Source organism: Hyaena hyaena, unplaced genomic scaffold (genome assembly GCF_003009895.1).
Source record: "Hyaena hyaena isolate Hyena2069 unplaced genomic scaffold, ASM300989v1 scaffold_13, whole genome shotgun sequence".
Taxonomy (NCBI): Eukaryota; Metazoa; Chordata; class Mammalia; order Carnivora; family Hyaenidae; genus Hyaena; species Hyaena hyaena.
This window is the reverse complement of record NW_024080645.1, coordinates 7037840-7048352: the sequence shown is the minus strand read 5'-3', so window position 1 is coordinate 7048352 and position 10513 is coordinate 7037840. Positions and strand designations below refer to the sequence as shown.

Below are 10513 nucleotides of genomic sequence, written 5' to 3'. Positions count from 1 at the left end.
GGAAGGCCGTCACCGGTGGAGGGCGCGCGGCATGAAGCTCCTCACTGAAGGGGCGCCCGCTAAGGGTGGAAGGCCCACCGGGTCCAGCCGACCTCCCCGCCTGGCGAGGAAGGCCAGCCCCTAGGGGGGCGGGCGGCGGGCAGCACCGCGTCCCTTCCTGCAGGTCTGCCTGGCGCCCCGAAGGCACGTTGCAAACCCTGGGCCGAATGGTGGCCCAGCGGGCGTTTGAACCGAGATGGTCTCAGGCCAATGCCCGCGTGCTTGCTTTCGGGGCCCCTGGCGGGGGGCAGCGCGGAGCCCGCGGGAGCGCAGTCGGCTGTGGCTGTACCGGGAGCCACGCTCGCCGCAGGGGGCGCGGTGTAACCTTGGGGAAGGGGTCTCCTGCCTGAGCCCTTCCAGGATGGAGCTGAGAACGGAGAGTGGGGGGCCAGCACTTTCCTCCAGGGGCGTGGATGGTCACCAGGCCCCCAGCTCCTTTGGGACCTCCTTCAGTCCCCCCCTCGCCCCCCCCATCATATTTTGCGCTGAGGAAATGGAGGCCCACACTGGGAAATGATTTGCGTGAAGGTTAAAATTGCGAAATAACTTTCTCAAAAAATTCAACTTAGAATTGCCGTGTGACCCAGAAGCCCCTGGTCCCTGGATACGTAACCGGGAGAACTGAAAGCAGGGATCGGAGCAGACGCTTCTGCACCAGCATCCAGGGGGAGCATCACTCACGACGGCCCGAAGGCGAAGTGGCCTAACGTCCATGCACAGACGAGGAGACAAACAAAATGTGGTCTATGCACGCAACGGAATATTCTTCAGCCTTAAAAAGGAAGGACGTTCTAACGCCTGCTCCAACATGAACGAACCTTAAGGACAATATGCTCGGTGAGATAATTCAGTCAGAAAAAGACAAGTGTTGTATAATTCCACTTACACAAGGTACCTGGAGAGATCGTATGTATAGACAGAGTGCAATGGTGGGTCCCAGGGCTGGGGGAGGTGGATGGGGGGCCAGTGTCTCATGAAGACAGAGCGTCAGTCTGGGAAGCTGAAACAGTTCTGGAGACAGAGGGTAGGGATGGTTGTGGGACAACACGGATGCACTTAATGCCACTGAACTGCATGTATTTTTAAATAGGTTTTTCCTAAATATTTACTTACGTAGTTTTGTTTTTTTAAATTTTTATACAGTTTATTCATTTTTGAGACAGAGAGAGACAGCATGAGAGGGGTAGGGGCAGAGAGAGGGAGACACAGAATCTGAAACAGGCCCCAGGCTCTGAGCTGTCAGCACAGAGCCCGACACGGGGCTCGAACCCACAAACCACGAGGTCATGACCTGTGCCGAAGTCGGTCGCTTAACCAACTGAGCCCCCCAGGCGCCCCTAGTTGCTTACTTTTGAGAGAGAGTGCACATGTGTAAACAGGGAAGGAGCAGAGAGAGAAGGAGATACAGAATCTGAAGCAGGATCTGGGCTCCGAGCTGTTAGCACAAAGTCCGATGTGGGACCTGAACCCACAGACAGCGAGATCATGACCTGAGCCGGAATTGGATGCTCAACCAACTGAGCCACCCAGGCGCCCCTGTGATGGTCCCATTTTAAAGTCTTACTTTTCTTTTGCTTTCTTTTTTCTTTCTCATCTATTTTTATTTTAGTTATTTTTGAGAGATAGAGACAAAGCATGAACAGAGGAGGGGCAGAGAGAGGGAGACAGGGAATCAGGTTCCATGACCTGAGCTGAAGTCCTATGCTTAACTGACTGAGACACCCAGGCGGCCCTCATCTATTTTTTTTTAAATAACCTTTTTATGATCACACAAGTACATATATGCGTTTTAGGGAGTTAGAGAACGAAGGTAAGCAAAAATTCAAAAAGTGAATCTTAGAATTCCTATTCCCCACTTGTCACCATTAATACCTTAATACATGGCCTTCTTTTTACTAAAATGAGAGATTACATTTTATCTGCAATCAGCTTTTTCCACTCTTCTATTGCAGTAAATTTTCACCTCATCTAATATTCAAATGACATTCAAATTTCCTCACGGGATCCCCAAATCTTCTTAATAGCTGGTTTATCCAGAAGAGTCTCCAATCCAGGATCACCTACTGCATCTGACTCGTACGGCCCTTTAGCCTCTTCATCTGGAAAAAGGCATATCCGGAAATAGAATATAGTTGGGGACACTGGGCCCATCATCCTGCAGAACCTCCCGCCTTCTGCTTCTGGGTGGCGCCCTTCATCTGGCTCCTCATAGGTCTTCATTTCCTGTAAACTGGATTTAACATATAAAGCATTTTTCGATAGAATAAATAATTACCACTGATTCTGCATACTTCATTTACGTCACTACTGAAGACGCAATGGCTTGCTGAGAAATCGTAAAATCACAGCAAAACCCGGATTAATTTCTCAGGGTGGTGACAGGCGGACCCCTCTATCAGGCAACTGGATTACCCGTCGTGCCCCTGGGAAGTAAGAGGTGTGTGAATACCCAGGTCCCCACCCACTATTAAATTAGTGGTCCAGCTACAATTTGATAATCCTGTTTGTAAGGGTTTGAATTATGCTTTTTCTGATCCTACATGTTTGGGTTTTTTCCCCTACAAAGCGGAACACTCCCTCACCCACTGGGACTAGCTGGTGACGGGGAACTACAGCTCCTCCAGAAGCAGCAAAATAAGTCCTTCATTTTTCAGCGTTAGTGGGGGACACGCTTCAAACAGTGTCCCTTCCCACACGGGGGCGTTTCGGTCTATAGGAGAGAGGTCTTCGCCTTTGGGTCTGCGCGGCAGCAAACGCTGGATGGTATTTCCAGTGAATTTCTGGGACTGCGGTAGCTCTTCCGTAACCTTCCATTGTGTGAACAGTGCGGCACGGCCTCGTTGAAAACTCCCATAAAACCTCGGAAAAATGTCAGAAACCTCAAACGCACACACGGTCGCGAGAGGCCAGCTACCTCCACTGCCGAGCCCGGGCTCCGAGCTTTGCGCAGGGGTTCCGGGCCCTTCCCCGGGGAGCCTGCTTCGTGCGGGGGTCCCCGCACGTGTCCGCGCCGCCCGGGTCCCCGCACCGGGGGCCCCGCCCGCCCGGGGTTCTCCCCGCCAGCACGTGTCCGCGCCGCCCCCCTCCCCGCACCGGGGCCCCGCCCGCCCGGGGGCCCCCCCCGCACCTCCGCGTTCCGCGCCCCCACGCCTGCTCCGGCGCCCCCGCCCGAGTTAGGGGTCGCCGCCTCCCCGCCGACCGCTAGAGGGCCGTGTCCCCATTTATTGGACAATAAAATGCGTGCGCAGAATCAGAGATGAACTGCAATGCTGAGAGCCTTGAAAACTTTACTCCAAAAAGTGTGCGGGGGGGGGGGGGGGGGGGGAGAAGAAGAAGAAAAAATAAAGAAACCAGGTCTCGGAACAGGGTAAAATAAGCTTATTCCTCTTAAGGGTTTTGGAAAAGCGGCTGCTTCCGTCAGCCCGGCTAGCTCAGTCGGTAGAGCATGGGACTCTTAATCCCAGGGTCGTGGGTTCGAGCCCCACGTTGGGCGGCTGTGATTTTGCCTTCCCGGTGGAGCCCGGGGGTCTCCTCAGCCTTGCCCCCCCCGGGGCGCCCCGCAGCTTCCCGTTTTCAAACGTGCGCGGCGTGGGAAACCGTTCGGGAGCCGTGAGGCTGGGGAACCATTTCGTCTCAGTGCGCGGGTGACCGTTCCAACGTGCAGGGAATGCGGGTCCACACCGCCCCCTGCGGAGGCCGGGGGCTCGGCCGGGGCGGCCGAGGAGACAGTAGCGGAAGTGCGGGACTTGATTAATGATTAACATTTAATTGAATGCTGTGCGGTATTGATTAGTTTGGAGATCAGCGGTGAGTCACGGGCTTTATTATGCATATTAATTTCCTGCCCTTAAATCCCTTGTAGTGAATCCACTCGCTTTTTGCCTGTGGGAAGGGCGAGTGCTTACGGGTCCCCTTGGGGGATCAGCTACTCGCTGCTATTTTCCATCCTCCATTTGGGAATCTCAAAATGTATTTCAAAAGCAAGCAAAGAGTCTTTTTGTTTGGTTTGGTTTTGGATTTTTTTCTTTTTTTTTTTCCTGCATAGGAAAAAAAACCCAATTCTTTCCTAAAAAAAAAAAAAAACCCAATTTCTTAGGGGCATAACTTGGCCTTTATGTTGACCGCTGCATATGTTTTCCTTATCTGAAATCCTTTCCATGGTTCGCAGGGATTTCCAGACATTCGCCACAGCTACCAGATGCCCTTATTAATTCAGGATACAACTTCAGACTTCTGAAGGAAGGCACAGAAAATTTCAGCATCAGAAATGAAGATCCCTAAATGCCTCTATCACTACAGGAGTTAAAAAATCTCTAGGTGATGGGAGGTGACGTAGAATTTTTCAAAAGGCAAAAACCTGTTGGAGAAAAGGCAAACTGGTGAATTGACAAGAAGTCAGTGAAGATGTCATTCGTCCATTGATTGAGTGATTGATTTTTAATTTTTAGTTCCTGGATAGTTAACATAGTGTTATGTTAGTTTCAGGTATACAATGCAGTGATTCAATAATTGTGTACACTGCTCAGTGGTCACTATGCTAAGTGCACTCTTTCCCCCAGAAGTCTTCATCATGCATCTGTTTAAAGATTTTTTTCCCAATGTTTTATTCCTTTTTGAGAGAGAGAGACACACACAGAGAGAGACAGAGTGTGAGCCAGTGAGGGCCAGAGAGAGGGAGACACAGAATCTGAAGCAGGCCCCAGGCTCTGAGCTGTCAGCACAGAGCCCTAACATGGGGCTCACACCCGTGAAGTGTGAGGTCATGACCTGAGTTGAAGTCAGATGTTCAACCGGCTGAGCCACCCAGGGGCCCCCATCATGCATCCATTTTAAATTGGACATTGGTGTTATGGGGTGAATTGTGTTCCCATAACATGCATGCGTTGAGGCACTAACTCTCATACCCCAGAATGTGGCCTTATTTAGAAATAGGGTTTTTGTAGGGGTGCCTGGGTGGCTCAGTCGGTTAAGCGTCTGACTTTCGCTTAGGTCATGATCTTGCAGTTCGTGGGTTCAAGCCCCGTGTCGGGCTCTGTGCTGACTGCCAGCTCAGAGCCTGGAGCCTGTTTCAGAGCCTGTGTCTCCCTCTCTCTCTGACCCTCCCCTGCTCACGCTGTCTCTCTCTCTCTCTCCTAGAAATAAATAAAAATATTTTTAAAAAAAGAAATAAGGTTTTTGTAAATGTAATAGTCAAAATGAGGACGAACTACAGCAGAATGGGCTCTTACCCCTGTGTAACTGGTGTCTTTATAAAAAGCAGAATGGGGATACGGACGCACACCCAGAAATGCACATTTGGACACAAGGGCGAAGGCCGCGTGAAGACGCGTGGTGAGCGGAGCGGTGCTTTCACCAGCCAGGGGCCCTGAGCGTTACCAGCAAAGCACCAGAGCTGCAGAGTCACAAAGCAGGCTCCGGCCCCCAGCCTCAGGAGGACCGAGCACCAGGGTCTCAGACCTCTGGCCTCCGGACTGGGAGACAGCAACTGTCTGTCGTTAAAGCCACCTGCTCTCCGGCACCTGTTTCGGTGACCCCAGGACACTAATAGAATCCGTGTTCTGTTGGGAGGTGATTTTGATTTAAAAATATATATTTTTTTAATGCCTGGTATTAATTGCTATCCATTTCATTTCATTTCAGTTGATCTCATTTCCTTTCAAAAGTGTTGGGAAAAGCAGCAGTTTGATTGGGTGCGGACCTGCGTTCGGCTCCGGCGAGTTAGGGTCACAGCCCCTTGACAACTAACACTTAAAGCTGAGCTTCATGTTGAGGGCTATTTTCTTCTTTTTGCTGGTGGTTGATTATGTTGACTAATGATTTATGACTCATTATACTAAAATAATGTATTCAAAGATACATCAAATCAAACACACTTTACTCTCTCATGGAGCTCATATTTGAAGGCTATCCTCAATTATTCTATAAATGACCTATTTTAAGAAAGCTTGCTAATTCTCTGTGGTTCAGTTTCTTTAACAAGTTAAGGACAAGAGGGGCGCCTGAGTGGCTCAGTCGGTTAAGCCTCTGATGTCGGCTCAGGTCAAGATCTCACGGCTCATCGGTTCGAGCCCCGCGTCGGGCTCTGTGCTGACGGCTTAGAGCCTGGAGTCTGTTTCAGATACTGTGTCTCCCTCTCTCTCTGCCTCTCCCCTGCTTGCACTCTGTCTCAAAATTAAGTAAACATTAAAAAAAAAAAACAAGTAAAGGACAAGAAAAAGAGACAGATAACTCAATCAAAAGGAATCCAGAGAAATGTGTGAACAATGTTTGGATCCTGATATGAACCAACCAAGTATAAAAGCACAGGCACGACAGCATCTGGAGAGTCTGAACACTGACTGGATACTTGACGATATTAAGAAGTTATTTATTTACGGGGCGCCTGGGTGGCTTAGTCGGTTAAGCGTCCGACTTTCACTTAGGTCATGATCTCGCAGTTCGTGGGTTCGAGCCCCGCATCAGGCTCTGTGCTGACTGCCAGCTTGGAGCTTGGACCCTGTTTCAGAGTCTGTGGTTCCCTCTCTCTCTGACCCTCCCCTGCTCATGCTGTCTCTCTCTCTCTCCTAGAAATAAGTAAAACATTAAAAAAAAAGAAGTTATTTATTTACTTATTTATTTATAAATTTTATTTTAGAGAAAGAGAGGGAGTGCAAGTGAGGGAGGGGGCAGAGAGAGAGAGAGAATCCTACTCAGGCTCCATACTCAGCATGAGCCTGATGTGGGGCTTGATCAGAACCCCAGGATCATGACCTGAGACAAAATCAAGAGTCAGATGCCTGACCAACTGAGCCACCCAGGCGCCCAGAAGTTATTTGTTTATTTATTTATTTAAATATTTTATTATTCATTTTTGAGAGAGAGCAGGGGGAGGGGCAGACAGAGAGGGAGAGGGAATCCCAAGCGGGTTCCACGCTGTCAGCACAGAGCCCGATGTGGGGCTCGAACTCACGAACCGTGAGATCGTGACCTGAGGTGAAATCAAGAGTCAGACGCTAACCAACTGAGCCCCCCAGGAGCCCCAGAAGTTATTTATTTTTAATTGTAATAACGGTATTGTGTTTAAAAAGAGCCCTCATCTACGAGCGATGCATACTAACTTGTGTACGATGGAGGTAGTTATGATATCTGGGATTTGTGTTGTGGATTTTGGTAGAGGGAGGAACGCTCGGTACCAACAAGACAAAGTTTGCCGCGTCGGCACCTGCAGAGGCTGCGTGCGGGCTGCACCCTGGCTCACGTACTCCCCCCTGCTTTTGTACGTGATTTTTAATCTCCATACATAAGTACTATTTGATCATGCATAAACAAAATTGTCTTAACCTCCTTAGCCCCATGATCACATTGAGCATCACTGATGAGACAGCCGGACGCCTCATGTGTCCTGACGTGACACAGCTGGGAAGTGCACGGCGTCACCTATGAGATATTCTTGTGAGAAACCCCCGAGTTAGATCTAATCAAGGCTTTTGCCCTGACTTTAAGCTTATAGAAAGTTTACAGAGAAGTGAGTTAAGGAACACCGTGAGTGAACAATCTGGCAAATCCAGATGCCGGACATTCGAAAAGGCCCAGGCTCTTCAGAAAGCAAATGTCATGAACACACACTAATGCCACTGATAATAAGGCACGTGTAGGGGTGGACTGTCTGCGCCAAGGGCTCCCCCGACCCTGCGGCAGCCTAGTGGGGTCAGTGAGCTCTTTTCAGAGTGATGTTAAATGTACGAAACAAAACCACATAGGATGATAAAGGAGAACAATTATATTGAAATAGTTATCAAAATATCTTAAAATATGATATGGTAATGTACGTGCTTCATTTCTAATCTAACAATGTAGCAGCAGGTCTGGTAAGTACAGTAATTTCAAAATAATGTTGAATAACGCTGGATGTAAATGATAGCTTTGAGATACATATGAGCGCTGCAGGTGACATGAGACTCTAATTTATATTGTGGCAAAGCCACGGGCGCTATTGCTGTAGTTTGTTTCCTTCATTTACAGTGAAAGGAAATGCTAACTTTCATTTTGAATGTGATGAAAGTAAAGATGTAATTTTTTACCTATCCAAGTTCATGGACCTTTGAATTATATCCATAGATTCCTGCCTTAAGAACTTCTGGCTGGGGCACCTGGGTGGCTCAGTCGGTTGAGCCTCTGATTTCGGTTCAGGTCAAGATCTCTCAATTTGTGGGTTCAAGCCCCACGCCAGGCTCTGTGCTGATAGCTCAGAGCCAGGAGCCTGCTTTAGATTCTGTGTCTCTCTCTCTCTCTCTACCCCTCCCCCTTTTGTACTCTGTGTCTCTTTTTCTCTCAAAAGTAAATAAATATTTAAGAAAAGAACTTCTGGCCTTGATTTTAAAAAAGATTTTAAAAAAATATTTATTGGGGCGCCTGGGTGGCTCAGTCAGTTAAGTGTCCGACTTTGGCTCAGGTCATGATCTCACGATTTGTGGGTTCAAGCCCCGCGTCGGGCTCTGTGCCGACAGCTCAGAGCCTGGAGCTGCTTCAGATTCTGTGTCTCCCTCTCTCTCTGACCCTCCCCTGTTCTCGCTGTCTCTCTCTCTCTCAGAAATAAATAAAACATTAAAAAATTTTAAAAAATATTTATTTATGTTGAGAGAGAAAGCACAAGCAGAGTAGGGGCAGAGAAAGAGGGAGGGAGAATCCCAACCAGACTCCACGCTGTCAGCACAGAGTCCAACCCAGGGCTCAATCTCACAAACAGCAAAATCAAGATCTGACCCAAATTCAAGAGTCTTGATTTTGGCTCAGTTCATGATCCCAGGGTCATAGGATCGAGTTCCGTGTCAAGGCCCAAGTTGAGCGTGGAGCCTGCCTAAAATTCTCTCTCTCTCTCTCTCTCTCTCTCTCTCTCTCTCCCCCCCTCTGCCCCTCTCCCCCATTTGTAGTCTCTTTCTCACTAAATAATAATAATAATAAAAATAAGATACAAATGCATTTAAAAAAAGATTTAAGTGCATCTGGGGGGTTCAGTTGTTAAGCATCTGACTTTGGCTCAGGTCATCTCACAGTTGGTGAGTTCAAGCCCCATGTTGGGTGAGCTCGACCTGTGGTTCTCTTTCTCTCTCTCCGCCCCTCATGGGATTTTCTGTCTCTCTCCCTCTCTCTCTCTCTCTCTCTGCCCCTCATTCATTTGTGCCCTCTCAAAAAAAAAAATCTAAAAAATAAATAAATAAAAGATTTAAGAGATGTAGCAACCAAAGGCAAAATGTCATTTAATGCATTCTGCTTTGACAAAACAAGCAAAAAGTATACAAATATAAAAACATTTTAGGAACGAGTGAGGAAATGTGGAGTGGGAATTACATGATTTTAGGGAATCACCGTTAATTGTGCTGTGTGTGATAACGGGACTGTGGCATGTGAGAGAATGCCTTTCTATTTTGGAAGTACCTAATGAGGAAATCAGGAATGATATGTAATGTATTATTCTTTCTAGTTCTTTACGTTTGAAAAGTTCACAATGTCTGAAAGAAAGTGACTTGTAACCGCATTTTTATTAGGCTCTGCAGTGGGGAGGGTAAAATGCATTCGTCCTAACTGTACAGCGAGACGAATCCGTGCTCTGTAAACACCTCTAACCACACCAAGGATACAGAACACATCCGGCACCCCGAGTTCCCTCAGGCCCCCTCCCACCTCGTTAGCCACCGCCCTGATTTCTGGAGGAAATCCTGCCCGGGGTCCGGCTCCCTTTGCACAACCTGACTTCCCCCCGACGTGGGGCCCAGGCCGCCGGGTTTGGCCGAGATGCGGGAAACAGGCTCTCGGAACCCGCCGGCTGACATGTGGATTTAGGAAGCTTCCCTCGGCTGTTTAAAACGCCCACAGCCTCTGACTTCGTGATTCTGCATCTGGGGTCCCAGAAACAAACAAACAAACAAACGACAAAGCCCAATGTGTACGATGGTTTAGGTTGAAAGACTTAGGGTTTTTTACAGTGAAACATTGAAAGCAACCGAAATGTCCTGCAACAGAACCAAGGTCAGAACGCTTCGGGTCTGTCTACGCTGAGGTGCGTCCCGCGACGGACGCGGTGTGGCCGGCTTCAGGGATCAGACGCTGGGGCACGACCGCGGGCAGGGAAGGCCCACGGGGGGGCGGCCGACGTCCCCGCGGCGACACGGGGGCTGCTCACGCGCGCCCTGCACTTCTGTGCGCTGCGTGGCGAACAAGCCAAGTATTCAAGCCCCAGTTGTGTAGTTAACGCAAAGGCAACAACCACAACTTCACTAGGAACGAAGAAGGCAGACAGGGTGCCGGGGTGCAGGCAGCGCAGGGCGCGTGCACAGACGGGCTGTGGTCACCCGTGTTGGGGCGGCAGGTGAGGGGGCCAGCGGGCGAGGGGGGGGCGGGCGAGGGGGGCGGCGGGTGAGTGGGGGGTGCAGGTGAGGGGGGCGGCAGGTGAGGGGGGGTGCAGGTGAGGGGGGGCGGTTGGTGAGGGGGGTGCAGG

The 10513-nt window shown here is 49.5% G+C and overlaps 1 non-coding gene across 1 annotated transcript; it reads left to right on the top strand.

Annotated features, from left to right (window-relative positions):
* Positions 1-3459: 3459 nt before the first annotated feature.
* Positions 3460-3532, top strand: TRNAK-CUU. Its single transcript has one exon. It is a non-coding gene; the product is annotated as a tRNA-Lys (tRNA).
* Positions 3533-10513: the final 6981 nt, after the last annotated feature.